General features: G+C 38.4%; 1 pseudogene; it reads right to left on the bottom strand.

The window, feature by feature from the left end:
• Positions 1 to 523: 523 nt before the first annotated feature.
• Positions 524 to 7,311, bottom strand: LOC148071567 (tumor necrosis factor alpha-induced protein 2-like; annotated as a pseudogene).
• Between the last annotated feature and the right edge of the window lie 4,612 nt (positions 7,312 to 11,923).

Here is an 11,923-nt window from a genome sequence, read left to right as displayed (position 1 = left end):
GAAACACCCAGACTGGTCGGCGGGCAATAATTATGTAAATAACTTTATTTTCTCTCTTTCTCTTTTGGTAAGTGTTTTGTTAATCTTTTTGTTTCTCTGTGTGCAGGGAAGGAAACACAAGAGGGAGAGAAAGAAGAAGAATCTTATCATCTAAAGCCGCCGTTTTAACTGCTGTACATATGTTGAGTGTAAATAAATTATTTTTAATCAAAAAGTCTTTTTGAATGCAGCAGATGATGTTGTCTACATCAGGGCTCGACAACCTTTATTGTGTAAAGAGCCATTTACGGGTCGTGTCCCACCAAAATAAAACTCTGTTTGACGGATAAACTGAATCCTAAAAAGCTAATAGTCCTATAAAGTATATTTTACAACAACAGGAAAACTTATTAAACTTATTAAATTTGAAGGAACACTTGCAGGATATGAGAAATTGTCCCTTTCTCTTGTCCCTTGATTTTAAAAATGAAACGCAAGACAATCCGTTCTCTTTTCTAAAAAAAAAAAAAGTCCACCCTTTATTCCAAACATTTTTAATTTAGAAAAAACATAAGTATTTTCAAATATTTACAATGTACAAGTTGCCTTGTAAACAATACACAACATTTGCAAATATTATATTAAGAAATATACACTTTTATTTTCAAATATCATCCCTTAAAAATATTGTGGCCACATGAGCAAGAACATAAATTAATTACAATTTCAAGGGATTAATCTGCAGTATTTATTGGAATTTGGAATGATAATTTTAAAGAAGAAAACATGAGTAGGGGACACTTTGATTTCTCTTAACGTATCGTTCAGAATACTTTTCACCGTCTGTCGGTCCTCCCTGGAGATGTTTGTCTTGAGTTTCAGTAGAGCGGACACGCGTTTTTCACTGGAAAGAAATGGACACGATTCGATAAATGACAGGTTATTCTAAAATGGCATCGATCTTTTGGTCTGGACTTTATACTCGTCCTGATAAAGTGGGGATACGAGGAGGCCAGTGTGACGACTTGCATCTGTATGGCCGGAACATCCTGGAGGCTCAACACTCCCGCAATCATGTCCAGGTATTCCTTCAGCCAGTTTTCTTTGGACCCCTGCACACACATGTTTTAATAAGCTTTTAATTATCTCTTTGAAAAGTTAAATTAAATGTTTTTTTTATATTGAAAAGTTGAATTTATTTTAATTGAAAAATCTTTTTCAATAATTAGTATATTTAAAGGTAAGTAAGTAAGTAAGTGTTATTTGTAAAGCGCTTTTCGAGGCTAGACCATGAATAGCTCTTAAAGTAAGAACCAGAAATTTCAAATTGATCTTGAAAGAAACTGGCAGCCATTGAGAAACTGACAGCCATTGAAGAGTTTTAAGGATTGGAGAAATGTGAGTTCTTCTACTAGAGTGGGTCAGAATTCTTACAAAAATGTATTGCATGAAACCAAACACACCCTGTTTCATTTTACAATATCGGTTTTCATGGCATCAATCATAATGTCATCAGCAAAGGGACAATGAAATCCCGCGAGATTCTGGCGATAACTGAGGACGAGAGGATACACTCAACATATAAAGGTCATTTATATTATAGTTCAATTGGTAGCCTTTTAAATAACTATAAATATAATGAATGTTTATGTTTTGTTTAGGCTACGATTAAAAATAAAAAAAGAAATCAGAAAATGTATTTTTGAATTATTGGAATTAAAATATCAAACTCTACAGTAAAAAACAATTAATTAATTTTGAAAGTATTCAAAAAATTGTAACCACAAAATCAACCTTTCGATATATACACATTATTGAATTCAATTATTTAAAAGAAACAATTAAATGCTTAAACAACAACATTTCAATAAAAACAAGTTTAAGGTTAAATTCAACATATTCTAATGTCACTGAACTACGTCCATAGTTTCACCACAGTTTCTCACCTGATCACTGAACCAACGTTGTAAAGTGTCGGCGTCGCTCGTCACTCTGTCGAAGGCCTCCTGCTGCTGAGCCCGACTCCTCAGCTTCACGTCTCCCTTCAGCAGCCGTCTGACGTATTCCACCGTCACCTCCTGGTGCAGCTGTCCGATCAACTCCTGAAGACACGGATCATGAGTCTTAGCTCGTGAAAACCTTTTTTTTTTTAGCTCTTTTTTATTACCTGGTGAGAAGATTCAGGGGATGATCATCTTGTCGAACGTTGACGAGTGCAGCCAATCGTGGGTTCCAAGCTTTCTGTGGTTTGGCTGGGGCGACACAAGTGATGGATTTTTATTTTGATCACCTGTACGTCTGTTATTGACACTCACCTTGAGCGCCTGGTGGACCGGGCTCAGTAGGAACTGGTGCGCCGATTGTTTCATGTCGGCCAGGACGCTCATGCATCTCTCTCGAACGTCGTCCAGGATCATGGAGCTCTTCTTCAAAATAAAATCCCTGCAGACACATGACAGTTGAGTCACATGACCACCTCGCGGTCACACCCTGAAGTCGGAGGCTCCACCTGAATTGTTGAATCCATCCGAGGTTGGCTTTGATGAACGGTTTTCTGCTCCACTTGTTTTGCTTCATGACGTCCTCCTGGAAGTCCTTGAAACTAAAACATTAATTCATTTGAATCTTTTTTCTTTTGACGTGAGAGACGTTACCTGCACAGCGAGTCGCTCAGTTCAAGTTATACACTGGACCTTCTCTCTATCACCCACGACCATTCCCGCTGAGGTCAGCATTCCGTTGATGAGCTGAAGTGTGAAAATGAAGTCATGGTTTGAAACGTTACCGCTACTAGATTTAGCCAAAAGAATCCTTTTTTTTCAAATACCTGAATGATGTCATAGGACATGGTGAAGCTTCCGTCCTTCTTTGTCGGCTCGCTTTTCCACGATTCCCTCGCTTCCGCCAGGACTTGACTGATGAACGTCGTCATCTCTGCCTGATCAAACCAAAAAAAGCTTGATACGTTATCAATCACGAGTTATGATTAAATCCTACAATCTTAGGTGTATAAATAGAAAAGTGTTAAAGATCAACCGAGACATCTTATCTATAAAAACATTTGTTCCAAAGGTTGTTAATGTCATAATACGTAAGTTTGAAAAAAAAAATGTTGGCTCCCCCTGTGTCAGAAAAATATAACTGCAATGCTGTCAAATCAGTCAACCATGCCTGTTCAAAATGACAACAATCGAACAGAAAATACATTTGAAAAAAAAAGGTTTTAAGAAAGAACTTTTTTTTAAATACTTTTTTAATTTGTAGGTATTTTAACTGTGTATTGTTTTGTTGTTTAAGCGCTTTGTGACCCTGGTTTATGGAATAGGGAAATTCAGATTTTTTAATTATTGGAATCAAAATATCAAACTCTATATGTAAAAAAACCAATTCATTAACTGTGAAAGTATTTTTAAAAATGTATTAAATAATTCAATAACTTTGTGTAGTTTTGTCTCTCAGGACAAACCTGATGATGAATGAATAATGAATGGAAATTACTTTTGTCTTGCCCATCAAAGTTGTCTTCAATGAAACGATTCACTAGTTACTAAATTAAGTCATATTGTAAGGGGTGGAGTCAGTTTATACAACTTATATTTATAATAAACAAATGGTAAATTACATGTTTTTTCTTGTTTTGGCCACCTGAAACAAAATAACAATGCTTGGAAAATGTTTGTTTTTTTATCTTATTCTTCAATAATGTTTTACAAGCTTATATTACTGTGTAGTTAATGTGTAAATATACCTGTTGTTTGCTCAGGTACTGCTCCTGCAGCGACGCCACCATGTGGTCAGGCAGCAGACTTCCTAGACCTTCAAAGTTGATCTCTGGCGCCAAAAGAGGGTTCTTAAACAGTCTTATAGAATAAGAAGATTATATTGATAAATATAAAATCACTTTAATTTCCAGTTAAAAACAAAGAAGGAAGTTCAAGGTAGGAATAGCATTGGTGGGGAGTTGGACGGGCAACTTACCCAGGATAATAGTCAGTGACCCATTGCAGCAGGAACTTGCAGTCCTCATCCCCCAGCCCGAACTCTGCAATCTCCTCCAAGCCTTTGCTCATTTACTGGTGGTACAGCTCGGCATAGAACTGACAGATGTCCATCTCCGGAGGGTAGCAGCTCTTGACCACCTTCACGACCGTCAGCAGGTCCTCCTTCATCTGCAGGCCCATGCTGTGGATCTTCGCCTGGAGGCAGTTCTGCTTCACCGGACTGCTGAGACCGACGGGTTCTCCATTCGCTCCTCCACCAGGCTGGTGAGCACTTGGTCGTGTTGTTGCCTCCATCTGCTCTGCCTCCAGGATGGCGCCGACCCGGCCATTTGATCCACCAGTTGGTCCTGCTCCTCCTGCAGCTGGACTGCTTTCACGGCGGACACTAACACGGCCGCTTCTTGTTCCCCCTTCAGAGACTCTTGGTCTATATGGTCTGGATCACGAGAGTCTCCAGGATTTTCTGGTCCGAAACAAGCTTGAGGACTTTTTTGTCTTCCTCTGATTGACCAAACAGAAGCTTCTCTTTGTCTACCAGCTGAAGTGCTGCCTCGTAAAAGTGAGATTGCTCCAGGTCTTGGTCAAAAGAGACGACTGGAAGAGAAACAAATAAGTGGTTAGATATTGAGCGTTCCTTCTGACCTTTGCTGACTGGCCATATTTTGGGGAACCTCCAACCTCCGGCTGGGCTTCCCTCTGGGATCGGTGGCACGTGTGACGCCGCTGACCTTGACCGGAGCCTCATTCAAGCCGTTTGCTCTGCAGGAAAACCATAATACAGCGTTTAAATGACAAAAGGGTTTTTTCCATTCATACATGATTTTTTCTTACACTTCTGAATATTTTAAGATGCTGAACAATCATTTTTAAGAACAAAAAAACCCATTATTTGCCATTTTTTAACCTCATCTAGAGCCTGATATTTAATTATTGGCACTAAACTGACAAACATTATCAACTTCAACTTCTATCCTCAGCCAGATTTTATGTTAAAATACATTTACATTTACACAGAAATTCAAAACACATTGTTAACGCAAACATCCTACTCACCAGATTTGTTCGTTTTGAGAGGATTCTCTTCCAAGCAGCCTTTGGCTGATGTGAGCTCCTGGAAGTTACAGTCGGGGAAATAACTCTCTGGTCCTCTGAGCGTTGGAGGATTTCTGAGGCTACAGGCTCCTCCCACTTTCCTCCCACCCCTTGCGTGCACACACCCACGCACTCATCGTACTTTCACCTTCACTTTTGTCTCGTTGTTTGCACAAGCATGCTTCTAGTTTTCATGCGGCACCTTCATTCCAGGGCAGCAACATTTGGATGACTTTGCCAGGTGTTATTGTGAATAAAGGTCACAATTTAAATCCAAGTCAAAGTTTCAGGTCAAACAAAAATTCAATTAATTAATTTCATGCAAGGTCAATAAAAAAACTTTTTTTTCAAGATATCTTTGCATTTATTTTCCTTATTATTTTTGATTTATCTTCGTTTTAGCTTCATGTCATTTTATTACTTCATTTTCATTCAAATTTCGTTTTTTATATTGAGGGGCATTTTTATCCGTCTGAGACTCGGTTTAGATCCTCTACCCTCAAAGAAGTTAACCTTGACTTGACTTTTCACTTTGATTTAAAAAATAAATCAAAAGATCTTCATAGTCGTTTCTCCTTTCAACCTTTTAGAAAATGAAAATAAAACGAGACAAAACTGAAAAGATGTTCCACAGTGTAGTCGGTTTCAAAATAACTTTTAAAAAGTGAACAAATATGCAGTGGTGGAGGTTGTTCACCTTGACCCTGAGACAACACAAGGGATACCACAAACACATTTGTTTTAGGGCCTTCGGGGTCACCTTGACCCCCAGACAACACTAGTTCAAATTCCCGTTCTGGAGACTCTAATTATCTCCATGAACAAAATAAAAATCAAATCATAGCTTTTTATCCATTATATTGTAAATCTAAATAAACAAGGATCAAAAATGAATGATTTGAAAATTATACCTTCAGGGTAATATTATAATCATAGTTATTATATTCAAAAGTTAATACATCTAAAATGCACTTTTTATTTTTATTTGACCGAAAAAGAGAAAATATTGTGTATGAAAATATATATTTATTGACTAGTTTCAGTGCTGGAGAAGCTAATAATATGTAGCGGGTCCCAGCAGGGCCTTCGCTGACAGATATGATAATCCTGGAATTACAATGGACATGAACGACACCGGACCACAAGTGCTCATGAACCAAGTCTCTTGGATTATCTTTATTCACATATTTTCATTAAACTGCAATCGTGACTCTTCCTTTGTTCTTTTTCTTTTGCATTAGCAATGGTTTAAAAACCACTTTCAAAGTACATTTACATAAATGTCAATTTTACAATTTTCCTTTGAAAACAAACCATGTCTTTTAATCACTAATCATTTTCTTGTTATCAATCATTCCTTCACTTCCAACATACACCCTTCATTCTTTCATCAAGAATAATAATCGTACATTATGTACAGTAGATGCCATAAGTGAACACTTAATAAAACAAAATGAATCTCTTTTGCAGTTTAACTCGCCAAAACGGTATAACATATTTATTTCTGCGCGTGCTTTCAACCAGGGCGGCTCCTATAACTGGTCTGAACTTCATAGCACACAAATGCACAATTCAGACTCACACACCACACACACACGACTATTTTAACATATTAAATATTACCGCACAAAAGTCAAGGAGTCAAAAGAAAAATACACACAGAAGCATTTAACTACGGCCACGGACGCCATTTTAGTAATCGCCACGATCATGAACCGCAGCACTTTCTATGTTCACACACATAACTGTCATATCAAAAATCCTTATAAACAGTTTAAAGTAAGAGGAATTAAAGAAAGAGTTCTTAACCAACCTGGAATTACAATGGACATGAACGACACCGGACCACAAGTGCTCATGAACCAAGTCTCTTGGGTTTCACTTGTGCGAAGTATTGCCATGAATACCGTCGCCCGCAAGTGCTGCCACCTTGTGTCCGTTTTCTGCATGGCATTGCACATTTATCTTTATTACACCCTCTTAGTGGGACTAAACAACAAACCAAAAAGTGACAGAAAACATTATATAATAATATCTAAACAAAACACTTTTGTGAGTATCACAAATACATTTAAAATCTCACCAAGGATGAAAACTAGATTTGTTAAAATGAATGATGAATATATTTAAATATAATCTTTATGTCAACAATTTAAATAATAAATATCTATATCAATTTAAAAGAGCCAATACTATGATAAAAAGTGGGTTTGTATCCAGACATTTATACTCAACAGTGTCAAAGGTCGAGCCTGGGAGCAGGAAGTTGATGCAGATTTGACAGACAGTCATTGTTGAGAGAGAGAGGCAGGCGATGAGAATCACTGCGTGAGGAAGGTAACGTTAGCCGACAACAACTTGTTAAATATATCATTTGGATTTTGATTTGGGTGGAACTCCTGTATAACTCCTAGATGGATATCAGAAAGTAGATTCTGATCCACAGACCTCAGAGCCCGAGCTGGGGTGTAAGGCTGGATCAGATCAGTGATGTAAGGAGGAGCCTGACCATGAATAGTTCTGAAAGTAAGAACCAGAATTTTAAAGTTTATCCTAAAAGAAACTGGAAACCAGTGAAGAGTTTTAAGGATCGGAGAAATGTGAGTTCTTCTACTTGAGCGGGTTAGAATTCTCGCTGCAGAGTTCTGAATCAACTGCAGGCGAGACAGCTCCTTCTTGTTAAGACATGGAAACAAACTGTTACAATAGTCCAGACGAGAAGAAACAAACGCATGGATTACAAGCTCCAGATCATGTTCCGACAACATTTTCCTAAGTTTAGAGATTTTTATCAGTTGAAGGAAACAGTTTCTGGTTCCAGGATTATCATATCTGTCAGCGAAGGCCCTGCTGGGACCCGCTACATATTATTAGCTCCTCCAGCACTGAAACTAGTAAATAAAAATATATTTTCAAACCCCATATTTTCTCTTTTTCGGTCAAATAAAAAAAAAGAAGAAAAAGTGCATTTTATGTATGATGTATTCATATATTTAATTTAACTTTTCAAAGAGATAATTAAAAGCTTATTGAAACATGTGTGTGCAGGGTTCCAAAGAAAACTGGCTGAAGGAATACCTGGACATGATTGCGGGAGTGTTGAGCCTCCAGGATGTTCCGGCCATACAGATGCAAGTCGTCACACTGGCCTCCTCGTATCCCGACCTCAGGTACCAAAATACAAACTTTATCAGGACGAGTATAAAGTCCAGACCAAAAGATCGATGTCATGCTAGAATAACCTGCCATTTATCGAATCGTGTCCATTTCTTTCCAGTGAAAAACACGTGTCCGCTCTACTGAAACTCAAGACAAACATCTCCAGGGAGGACCGACAGACGGTGAAAAGTATTCTGAACGATACGTTAAGAGAAATCAAAGTGTCCCCTACTCATGTTTTCTTCTTTAAAATTATCATTCCAAATTCCAATAAATACTGCAGATTAATCCCTTGAAATTTTAATTAATTTTTGTTCTTGCTCATGAGGCCACAATATTTTTTTTTTTAGAAGAGAGAACGGGTTGTCTTGCATTTCATTTTTAAAATCAAGAGAAAGGGAAAATGTCCCATATCCTGCCCGTGTGCCTTCAAATTGAAGTTTTATTAGTTTCCTTGGTCTAAAAATCAAGTTCAAGTCTGTCTTTTGGAATATCTTACTGCTCAAAGCACAGTCTTATTAAAAAGGGAAAATACATAAGGTTTAAAATGTTGCTTCTGGCGCCGCCAAGTGTCCCTAAAGTGTAGCTGCCGGCCACAACATACTATGCATTTGTTTACAAAACAAGATAAATTCTCTTGTTGAGTCAGTTTAAAAGATTATCATTAAGAAAAACAGGAGTTCTAATGTCATGTGCCGAGGTGTCAAATGAATGTTGTTATTGACGCACCGTTCTAGAACAATACCTGGACGTCATCAATGTAAGATGTACTGCCTTCTCAGCCAACTTGTTTCCTTGTTTTTATTTACTATGAATGATGGCTGAACCGAGACGAGTTGGCGAAGACTTCAGAAGCAGAAGTTACTGTAAACACGTCCGCTGAGAATCACCGCTGCAGGGAAAAGGAGGAGAGGAAAAGCCCTCTGAAGGACAGGGAATGGCCCCACATTCCAGTCATGGTCCATAAAAATAGTTTCCTATTTATTTTATTAATTTATCTTAAAATATGACAGTCCTGGATTAAGAGTTAGCCACTTAGCATTTAGCTTGCTAGCTCTTTATACGGGACCTCTGTTGAACTTTTAGTGTATATTTAAACTCATAAACGAGGGAAACGTCTACTTCTTTGTAACAAGATGGCCCCAGATTTCTCTTTTAATTTCTGCATAAAGAGTATAAAGAGTTAAACTTTCAGACACATGCTACATGTTTAAAACAGACCATTTATTAGTTCATAATTTTCTTTCCTGTTTTTGTAAAATATACTTTATAGGACTATTAGCTGTTTAGCATTCAGTTTATCCGTCAAACAGAGTTTTATTTTGGCGGGACACGTCCCGTAAATGGCTCTATAAACAATAAAGGTTCTCGAGCCCTGATGTAGACAACATCATCTGCTGCATTCAAAAAGACTTTTTGATTAAAAATAATTTATTTACACTCAACATATGTACAGCAGTTAAAACAGCGGCTTTAGATGATAAGATTCTTCTTCTTTCTCTCCCTCTTGTGTTTCCTTCCCTGCACACAGAGAAACAAAAAGATTAATAAAACACTTACCAAAAGAGAAAGAGAGAAAATAAAGTGATTTACATAATTGTTGCCCGCCGACCAGTCTGGGTGTTTCTCGGCGTGGATTCTTCTCTCATCCTTTGCCATCCCATAGTAAAAATCCTTGTCTGGAGACGACAACTTCCGCCACTGTAGAAACAGGGAAAACAGGTCGTCAAACAAGAGCTTTTCGGACTTGTTCAAATCTGGCTGTGTTCTAGACACTCACCATGTGCCCCAGGATGGTGTTGGTCTCGGCACTATCTTTCGGCTTCATGGTGTTTTTTACCATCTGCCTGTTCTCCCTCATGAACACCATGAAGGCGTTCGCTGGTCTCTTGACGTACGGTCTGGCCCCACAGCATCTGGTGGAACATCATATCATTGCCATTAGATCTATGTTATGAGTTAAGTGTGCATTTAGATGAATCAAACGTGAGGACTAACGTGGAAGAGCAGGCCTGAGGCGGAGAAGGAGCGCGGCTGGAGGTCGACCTGATGTTCTGATTGTTGCTAGAATGAAAAGGAAAGTTAATTTCAAGACGATATTTAAGACGTGGAGTTGGATATGAACATGTGTGACACTAACAAAAAGACGAGCGGGCTCATGACTTCCACAGCTGGTGGCGGCTGAACCCAGAACCCTGGGGGGACTCCACTGTTGACCCAAGTCAACCCAGCTGGGACTTGATGGTAGTGCCTTAGTGTGTTCTCTGACAGCACTCGTCCAAACGATGGAACCGTCGTGGCTCCACATTGGAAGGGTTTGGTTTCAGGGGCCGTCGTCATCTTGAACTCTGAGGTCAAGTCCTTCTCCAACTGCTCGACATCAACCTCTTCAATGAGTTTGAGCAAGAGCAGATCATCGTGAGCAGCAGAGTCCAAATCAGGAGCAGACGGAAGGTCCCCGATCATGGACAGGAACGTGGAGTGGACTGTGTCCGACTCCATGCTTGGATCAGTCCAATCGGACGAGAAGCTGCTCAGATCGATAGTGACGAGGTCCATCGTTGAAATCATCTGTACAAAAAAAGTCATTTATAATTCTTTAAAAAATATAATTAAATTATAATTAAAACATAAACCTTAACTGTTGAAACAACACTTTCTAGGCAACGTGTATTATGTATTATGGATTATTGTGATGTTACTAACATTGATCTGTGGTAATAAACTGTACAATAATTTTCCTACTTGTACAAATAAATACATTTATATTTATAATATTTCTTGCTGTTTTAATTAACATGTCAAAGTAATTAAGTTACTGCCTAATTCAAACGAGTCATTTACATTTAAATTACGTTAAAAGTAGTTTTTATTGACATGTGTGTTGAGTGACGTTGGATCAGTTGTGGGATTGTTAGCAAAAATGTGGCTAAAGCAGAACTATGATGGACTCAATTGGAAAAGGTGATACTTACCGAAGGTCCGATGCGAAATACGGTAAATCCAGGTGGAAATTACCTTTTATATCGCTTCGATAAAGACGCATTAAAGGCCTCGTGTACGTCATCATTGACGCAGGTTCAGGTGTCAGCCAATCAGAAGCGAGCGTTCGTCCACTTGCAGGTGTCATCGCCGTCATGTTTTCGTACATCGGTGAGGACTCGATGTTCCGTGAGTGACCGTTTTTTGTTGTTTATTTGTTTCATTTCTTAAAAGATTTGTTTGTTACCTTCTCTTCGAAGTTTTTGATTCAAGTTTGTACTTGTCACGCGGCTAACACTAAAACTAGCCGTTACACTTGTCAACGTTGACCACGACAACCTTTTTATCCTGTTGAGATCCTTGTGTCGCTACACGGGGAAATAAACATCTCACTATCGTCGATATGGTTTAATTAATCTATCAATTTGGCTTATTATTTTCGAAGCTTATTCGTTTATTTAATCCCACCTCTGTAGCATGACGTTAGCATGTAGCTAAGCTAATGCCGCCTTATTTCACCTATTTTTTCGCACATGTGTCACTCACTACCAGAACCTAGTAGATAAAGATTAGTTAATAAACAACGATTGTGATTGAATTTTTCATTATTACTCGAAAACAACTTATTTAGGAGTAGTTTTCCGTTTTTCCCCGTTTTGTTTTTCTAATGGTGTCCAGCAGGGGGCAGTATCTCTGGTGTGACGCTAAAG

This window comes from Callionymus lyra, chromosome 9, assembly GCF_982586985.1.
Source record: "Callionymus lyra chromosome 9, fCalLyr1.hap1.1, whole genome shotgun sequence".
NCBI classification, from domain to species: Eukaryota; Metazoa; Chordata; class Actinopteri; order Syngnathiformes; family Callionymidae; genus Callionymus; species Callionymus lyra.
Note: the sequence above shows the minus strand (reverse complement) of the source record. Positions and strands in the feature narration are given on the sequence as shown.